The sequence below is a fragment of the Balaenoptera physalus genome, assembly GCF_965194825.1.
Source record: "Balaenoptera physalus genome assembly, chromosome: 17".
Lineage (NCBI taxonomy): Eukaryota > Metazoa > Chordata > Mammalia > Artiodactyla > Balaenopteridae > Balaenoptera > Balaenoptera physalus.
The window spans coordinates 50,448,733-50,457,695 of NC_138895.1; the positions used below are offsets into that span (position 1 = coordinate 50,448,733).

At 42.9% G+C, this 8,963-nt stretch overlaps 1 long non-coding RNA gene across 1 annotated transcript; it reads right to left on the bottom strand.

The window, feature by feature from the left end:
- Nucleotides 1-544: 544 nt before the first annotated feature.
- LOC309646759 lies at nt 545-8,751 on the bottom strand. Its single transcript, XR_014255565.1, has 2 exons — nt 7,672-8,751; nt 545-5,704 (listed from the first exon to the last, which is right to left on the bottom strand). It is a non-coding gene; the product is annotated as an uncharacterized lncRNA (long non-coding RNA).
- Between the last annotated feature and the right edge of the window lie 212 nt (nt 8,752-8,963).

An 8,963-nucleotide genomic window follows, 5' to 3' on the forward strand; every position in this document is an offset into this window, starting at 1 on the left:
TCTGGAAGGTTGGGAATGTGTTTTATTGTTCTCGATAGTGTCCAGTTTAAAAAAGGGAATCTGGTGATTCTGGTGAGCATACTCTAGGATTTTAATACCATGTGTAATTCCAATCATCTTTTGGTTTAAAAAAAATGCATTCCTAAAAGAGATCCTCCAACCTGAAGATAAGCAAGTAAAGGAGATGAGAGGGACTTTCCTGGTGGCACAGTGGTTAAGAATCTGCCTGCCAATGCAGGGGACACGGGTTCAAGCCCTGGTCCGGGAAGCTCCCACATGCCACGGAGCAACGAAGCCCATGCGCCACAACTACTGAGCCTGTGCTCTAGAGCCTGCAAGCCACAACTACTGAGCTCATGTGCCACAACTACTGAAGCCCACGCACCTAGAGCCCGTGCTCCTCAACAAGAGAAGCCACCGCAATGAGAAGCCCGTGCACCGCAAATGAAGAGTGGCCCCCGCTCACCACAACTAGAGAAAGCCCATGTGCAGCAACGAAGACCCAACGCAGCCAAAAATCATAAATAAATAAATAAATTTATTAAAAAAAAGAAAAAGAAAAGGAGATGAGAGGTCAAAAGTTCGAGGAAATGGAAAGTTGGGTTTCAGTTTGAATTGAAATACTGTGTAGTCAGTACCAAGAGTGACAGTATTGTTAGAAAATGATCCCAGAGTGAAATCAAGAGGGAAACTTACGAGATCAGTCATCTGTGGGTGTGACAAGGAATCAGTGAATAAGCGGCTCCAGGGAATGAAGAACTGCAAATCCATCCAGGCAGCCGGGAGACAGACCAAGGGACAGACCAGGCATCGTCCCAGCCAAGCAATAATCTCCTCACTTGCAGTGGTTAAAAGACTTCAAGACAAGACCCCATCAAGCCTAAATCTTATTGGTTACGAAAAAATGGCTGAAGCAAATCATGCTGATAATAAATTACACCAAGAAAAAAAAAAAAAAAAGATGAAGTGTAACTAGTCTTATTTAATCAGATGATGTGTACAGACTTTTCCTGTTCAGTCCTTTTAGATCTTTGAGGGACTTGCTCTGTCTCCAGGCCAAGTGTTTCTGGTAAGTCGTCAATCAAGATTCCTGACCACAGGGGTGGGTTTGTACCCCAGCCCTTAGCAACAGTGATTGGAATAAAAAGGATGAGGAGACCCAAGCAGGACAGATCCATTGCTATGTGGATGTTGGGAGAAAGAACTTTGTTATTTAAAATTTTTTTTTCTGTTGAGATTGTTATGGGAGGACAGACATGGAAGCCATGGAATAGATTTCTGTAGAATGAAACAAACAGAGAACAGCAAAGACCAGAGGCCGATGAACTGAGATCTGGCAGGAGTTCTCAGCCGGGGCTGCACGTTGGATTTGCCTGGGGAGCTTTAAAAACTGGAATTTTTATTTGATTGGTCAGGGATACAGCCTGGGCCTTGGGACTCTAAAAAGCCCTCTGGATGATTCTTACGGGCGGTCAAGGATATGAACTGTTTATCTAGAAAGACCACATCCGATCCCCAAGGCCTTGATCCCGGCAGCTCTTCCTGATCCTGTAACCTACCTCGGTGCCCTCAGCTGCCAGCGACTTTCCTTGTCTTGCTTAATTTAGTTTGAATGGCATTTCTGTCATCTGCGGCCAAAAGAAATCTAACCAAAAAGCTGAAAGAGACTCTGTAATCCTAGCTACCACTGATTCAGCACGAGTGATGGGCTAGGCACTGTTCCAAGTGCTTTCCTTATACTAACTCATTTAGCTTAATCATTACAACATCCCTGGAATTAGAAAACTATTATTGTTCCCATTTTACAGATAAGGAAATGAGACATCAAAAGATGAAGGGACTTGCCGATATTTACACAGCTTGTAAAAGCAAGGCTGGAATGTGAACCTAGAAACTTCCTTAAAAACCTCACCTCAAGGTAAAACCAAGAAAGGAGGCCACTTCTCTGCAAGAAGCTCAGAAAGGGGGTCTCCTGTGAGAATATGAGTGCTTTTATCAGGAAGAAGCTTTTGGCTGTAAAACAGAAAACCCCAACCCCAGCGGCTTGTGCAATTATTTAACCCATCAAGAGGAAAGGAAAGGGGGCAGTGCTGGGGTTGGCTGATTCAGTGGCTCATTTTAAGTCACCGGGTACCCCGCTTCTTCCCACCGTTCTCCTCTGCCTGCTCCCCGCATTGGCCTCTTCCTCGGGCTGGCTCTCTGGATGACAGCGAGATGATAGCGGTCCCCAGGCCCCATATCATCACAGAACGACCGCAGGCAGAGAAAGGTACCGTTTACGCACCTTGTGTTTCTTATTATCAGGTAGAAACACCTTGTGCCAAAGGCCATCAGTAGCATTCCCCTGGTGTTTCATCACAGGACGGGGGATGGGAGCACCGGGGTTCGCTTGGATCTGTCCTTCTCAACTGGGACATTGGAGAAACGTGGAGGAGGGCGTTTTCTATTGTTTCAATGATTCAAGGCCATTAGCGGCCTTGAATTAGTAGCTAGAGATGTGAAGACAGGAGATGGTTAACGACCCACAATGCATGGAACACCCCTTCTTGTGACCTTCATGAATTTTGAACATTCACACAGGTGAAGAAACTGTTCAAAATATTGGAGCTAAACCTAACTCTTTTTATCTGTAAAACCAAAGCATTTTTAAAATGCACTGTATTTTCCAGGCAAGCAGTTACTGCATACATCAAGGGAACACTGAGCTTTGTTTTATTTAGAACTTTTCCAAGAGTTTGTTCCCCATTTTGGAAAATCACATTAGCAATGTCAGCACCACTCATGGAGTCTGCATCTTCACTACAACAGACCTGTATGGGCCTGCACTGCTAGCTGCCACATTCACAGTGATTCTGGGTATCGAGCACCTACAACATTGTTATTCATTTCTTCTAGGGTAGTCCTGCTGAGCATTTGCACAGTTGACAGACTTGCTCTTTTATTGTAAATTATTTTCCTTTTAATTCTACTTTGTGCTTTAGTCAGTTCAGGCAGTTGGCTTATCAACAAGAGAAATTTATTTCTCACAGTTCTAGAGGCTGGAAATCCAAGATCAGGGTGCCAGCATGATCAGATTCTTACGAGGGTGGATGGCCATTTTCTCTTTGTATCTTCCCTTGGTGTAGAGGGAAAGAGAGAGCTCCCTGGGGTCTCTGTTATAAGGACACTAATCCTATCCATGAGGGCTCCACCCTTAGGACCTAAGCAGCTCCCAAAGGCTTCCACCTCCTAATACTGTCACTTTGGAGGTTAGAATTTCAACATACGAATTTTAGGGGGGATACAAACATTCAGTCAATAACACTTTGTAATATGATTATTGAATTTTTTAAAAAGATGTGTACATATTATATTATCTATAAAATTCATTTCAATGTAATAAAGGTGAAGTTATAAAAATACTTGTTATAAAAAGAGGGTGTTGTCTCCAACAGGATGAGAGCTACTGTTCGAGTGCTTGAGACAGGCGTCACTGTCATCAAAGTGGATGGGATGGACCTCGGCAAGTACCTCTTACAGGCGTGATACTTTCTTCTTTTCTGTATACAAATGGGCTTATGTTACTTTTAAAATTAGGGAAAATGTTATTAAAGTAAGTTATTAGAAAGAGTTTTTGAATAAATGTCCATGAAGGAAATAAAAATGTAAAAAGGAAATACCAGGTAATTAAAACATCTGCAAGAACAGTAGACTTTGGACCCTGAGGAGGCCTTAGGAGGTGTGGTTAGAAAATCAACAGCAGATGGTTCTAGAGGAGTTGATTCTGAGCTGTTATTGTCAAAGAAATCCTAGGAGAAGAACCTTTGCTGTTAGTTAGGCTGGTAAGGTTTCACTCATTCACTTAACTATTCATTCAAGAAACACTTTTTCGTACTAGATTCTGGGAATACAGAGATGGGTAAGTCACCATCCTGTTCTTAAGGATCCCACATTCCTGTCGAGGGGCAGATACGTTAACAGTTACAAACAGTGGAATGTTAAAGGTGCCATTGGAGAATTTGTGAAAGGGGACAGCAGGGACCCCAGAGGAAGGCAGGCACTGTGTCCATTTGCACCATTTTATCTTGAGAAGAATGGTACCCTCCTGTCTACTCTTTCCCTCACACCTATTTTTGTTCAAGGTATTAACTCCATTCTTAAGTTCTAACACATAAGGGTTTGAAAGATTCTACAAAGAAAAGTCCAAATAAACCATTTGAAGATACCAAGGCAGAACTGCTGTAACCATGCAGATGTATGGCTTGATTTCATATGCTTTGGGGTCAAATGTAGGTAGCGGGTGCTTCCATCACGACAATGTCCCCCATCTTAAACCAAGGAATTAACTTTCTTTGTGCTCCCAAAGGGTAGACTATTGGTTGTAATTTTCCATATGGAGCCAGGGGGGGGCAGAAATGTAGGGGCCTCTACTCAAACCACGAAGAGTATCAACTGTCAGGACAGAAACAGTGCTCCAGAAATCTGATCATTCAGTCTTAAATATTAAGAAACTATCACTAATTTGAGGGACGAGGGTAAGAGTAAACTTGACCCCATTTAAGATTGATCAAAATTTGGTTCTATTCTCCAGTATTTGGGTTCCCAGTAAAAGTCTACTCTGATTTGCCAATCCCTCATGTCTACAGGTATAATAAAAGAGAAGTCACAGATTAGTTTTGATTAATTTCCATCATGAGGGTTGGTTTTCAGGGAGAGAGTAGGGGAGGAATGACATGGGTGATGAAAATCCACAGATAGCACAAACACCCAATTTAACCAGCAATTCCAAATCCTCCTCCACTGAATTTTTTTTTTTTTCATTAGAGGTGCCAAGTAGCAAGGCTCAGCCCACCTTTTAGGGCTGGATCTAACAACATGTGAACTCATCACAAGGCAGGCAGGTGGGTGCAAGAGGAACAATGAGAAGCTGGGGGTTGCTGGCCTTTCTGAAATTGCAGATTGGCCACTCTTGCTCACTCTGTTGGTTTCATTGAGCTGAAGCACCGCATCAGCACTGTTGGTTAACATTGGGGGCTGCCAGGCAGAATTTTTAGAAAGACCAGTTCACTCTTTGGTCACCACTAAAAAGCAGCTCACAGATAGAGGACCCCCCTGTGTAAAATGGGTTTGCAGTGACTGTAGGCAGAAAGATGTGATGGAGCAGAGGCTGAGCTCCTAGAGCAGAGGCCCTTCTCATTTGCCTCAAGTTCCAGTTTGAGCTTCTGATATGACTCAGACTCAACCCAACTTGCAACTGCCACCTATTTAGACTTCCTCACACCCAGCCCTTCCCGAAGACCTTCATATGGCCTCCCATCTGCCTGCCATCAAGGCTGCACGTGACCTAACCCAAGTCAGACCTCACTTCTCACTACTCTCTAAACCACACACATCAACATCTGCCCAGGTTTACCCACTGGTTTTGGCATTTATCTGACTTTCCACCATCTTGCCTTTCCTCTGGTCATTCCTTAAACTCCCTTCTCTTGCTGAAAATGTAGCTATTTTTTCAAGGTCCAGCCCTTCCATGAAAGCTTCCCTGTTTCCCCAAACTCAAAGTGATCATTCTCTCCTATGACAGCACTTTGTTTGTCTTTTATGACACTTACCACATTATGCTTTTCATTATATCACAGTAGCTTATGTACCCTATGACTTTAATGTTCTCCAAAATGTGGGTCAGGAACCACCAGTGAGTTTTGAAATCACTTCAGTGAGTCATGACCTGAATTTTAGAAAATGAAATAGAGTCAGACAGAAGATTTTAGAGTGCATTACATGTAAACATATTTCTCACTTTGGTTTATGGTCAAAAAGCTTGAAAATCACCGCCTTACTTAGTAACGTTTTCAGCTTCTACGTACAGAAAGCCTCCATCCAAACAGTTTACATAACAAAGGATTTATTATTTTCTATAATGAGAAGTCTGGAGGTAGGGGGCAGCTCTAGGTTAGTTTATCAGTAACTTATCAACATCAAGGACCCAGATTTTTGTCATCTCTGTAATCCTTCCAGCTACCTACCCTCATGTTTGCAAGATGGCTGCAGGGGTTCCTTGTATCACAACAACATCCAAAGGCAGAAAAAAAGGAGCTTATTCTTCAGATCTCTTTTTATCAGAAAAAAATTTTTCCCAGAACTCCCCCCAAGCCCCTAGTAGATCTCCTTCCATTTCTCTTCAAAATAAATTGAAATAAAATGAATGATATGCCTAGCCAAGTGTGGCAAGAAAGACCAAAATTAGTTTACATGAGGATAAGAGCACCTTCCCTGAGTATTTGTCTGATCAGAAATATGGGGAAGACTAATGAATCTGAGGTAGGCAAGCAAAAGTATCTGCCAGCCCCGCACACGGTACATCGGAAAGGGGTAGGACTAGGGTCCCTTTCTCTTCATATTCTCTGCAAGGCTTACCATGTAGTAAGTCTAGACAGTCACCTCAATTTCCAGTGATAAATTAAATCAATCACTTTGCCTCAAAGTATAAATATTCATGGGCTACATAGATCAAATATCTAATTTGAGATACTGGAGGCATTCTGCAGACATGATTTGCCAATATATAACTCACCAGAGGCTAGGATTTTTTTGTCTTAATTTTTCTATTGAAATTTTAAACGTGAAGGGCTAGACTAGCAGCGTTGTACATTGTAATACCATTTAAATAATAAAACACATATTTGTCACCGTGCAGATGGCAACTGAAAATTCCACAGATGGAATTGTGGCTCTCCAGAGGAGACGGTAAACTTGTGACGGTGGGTGTAGAGAGACGGCTGTATTGGGGTGGAGAGACATTACGTCATCCCAGATATGGGTTTTCTTTGGGAACCTGGCAGGATTACTGCTGAATCACTCAGCTAGGCAAATTATTGGCATGTTAGTTGTACGAAGGTCCCTGTAATTAAGCCCTTGTTCCACCACTCTCCTTGGCATCTTTCTGCTTATGTTGCCATTTAAGGCCAGACTTGAAAATAAGAATACATAAAATAATCCTATCTGCAAGAGTCAGTGGCTTAAAGTATGGAGCCAGTGCTGTTTCTCCTCTCTTGCATGCACACGTATGTGTGTACACAAACACACACATCAGAGAAACCACAGGTTCAGGGGACTTTGAACTGCAGAAAGACTTTTGTCTCTGAGATGGTTAGAATCTTTCTCTTTGCTCCTGTTATAAATGCAAGATCTTCCCGTCTGACCAGTAGATAAGACTAGCCTTGTTAGGTGCCTTGCAACTCCTTCAAAAGTACACCTGGGGCTTCCCTGGTGGCGCAGTGGTTGAGAGTCTGCCTGCCAATGCAGGGGACACAGGTTCGAGCCCTGGTCTGGGAAGATCCCACATGCCGCGGAGCAACTAGGCCCATGAGCCACAACTACCGAGCCTGCGCGTCTGGAGCCTGTGCTCCGCAACAAGAGAGGCCACGATAGTGAGAGGCCCACGCACCGCGTTGAAGAGCGGCCCCCGCTTGCCACAACTAGAGAAAGCCCTCGCACAGAAACGAAGACCCAACACAGCCATAAATAAATAAATAAACACACATTTAAAAAAAAAAAAAAGTACACCTGAAACTAACATGATATTGTAAATCAACTATACTTCAGTTAAAGAAAAAAAGAAAGAAAGAAAAGAAAAAAGAAGAAGAAAAAACAGAGGCCTTTAGTTCTGGAGTAACACGGCAAACTTTTTCTCACCTGCTGGACCACAGGATGCTGAGGGTGCATCTGGTTGGCCTGGCGGCAGTAGACCCGGGTTCTACTCTTGCTTCTGCTACTAACCTGTTACCCGGTTGTAAGGCCGTGTTGGGACTGTAGGTGCTCTCCCTGCTCTGCCAGAGCTTGCTTGAAGTTCCGTGTTCAGTTTCAGGGGCCTTGTTTTAAGAAGGCTCTTGGCTGGCAAACTCAGTGGTGTGCTTGCAGCTATAACATGACATGTCCAGAAACTATGGAGAAACTCTGAAGATATGACAATAGAAATAAGTACCATTGCACAGGGCTTCTACATACATTAGTTGATTTGTTCCCTCTATCAACCTTATAAGGTATTTACACTCATTTTAAAGAAATTCTAGAGATCGTAGGTCAGAGAGATTAAGGTTGGTGCCCCAGGCACATTCTTTTCTTTTTTTCTTTTTTGGCCACACTGAGCAGCTTGTGAGATCTTAGTTTCCCGACCAGGGATCGAACCCGCCCCCCCCTGCAGTGGAAACGTGGAGTCCTAACCACTAGACCACCAGGAATTCCCTCCCAGGCACATTCTTAACTGTGTTGTTTAACAGATGGCTTAGAACTTGGAAAGGAAGTGGCAATTACAGAAGACCACAGGACTGCACCCTCATTTCCTTTCGATAGCATTACCCCATAATTGATAATAAGAGCTAAGATGTATTGAGTGCTTTCTAGGTGCCCTGCACTATGCTAAGTGTTTCAATGCATTTAAGCTTCACAAGAAATCATGAAGTGGGTGCTATGATTATTTCAATTTACAGATGAGGAAACTAAGCCTTAGAGAAAGAAGCAATTTTTTTCTGGTTGTGGCTATCCCCTGTTTTTCCTCCTGTTCTTTAAAAGACTCATTCTTCAGGACTCAGCTCAAAGGTTCCCAGTGAGGCTTTCCCTGCCCCCTCTCCATCATCTACGGTTGCCCACTGCCAACCTCACGTCCTCCATCACACGCCCCCTGTTCATTTCATTCACAGGACATATTAGAATCTGTAGATAGCTTGTTTACTTACTGATGTGCTTCTTTATTTTGTCTCTTCTATTCAGATATAAATCTGTTGCAAGAGGGAAGAGAAATGGGAACATATTGTATATGTATAACTGATTCACTTTGTTATAAAGCAGAAGCTAACACACCATTGTAAGGCAATTATACTTCAATAAAGATGTTAAAAAAAAAAAAAAAAAAAAAATCTGTGAGGGTAGGGACTCTGTCCTCCTGATTCTCCAATGCTAGTGTCTAGCAGCGTGTATGGAATATATTA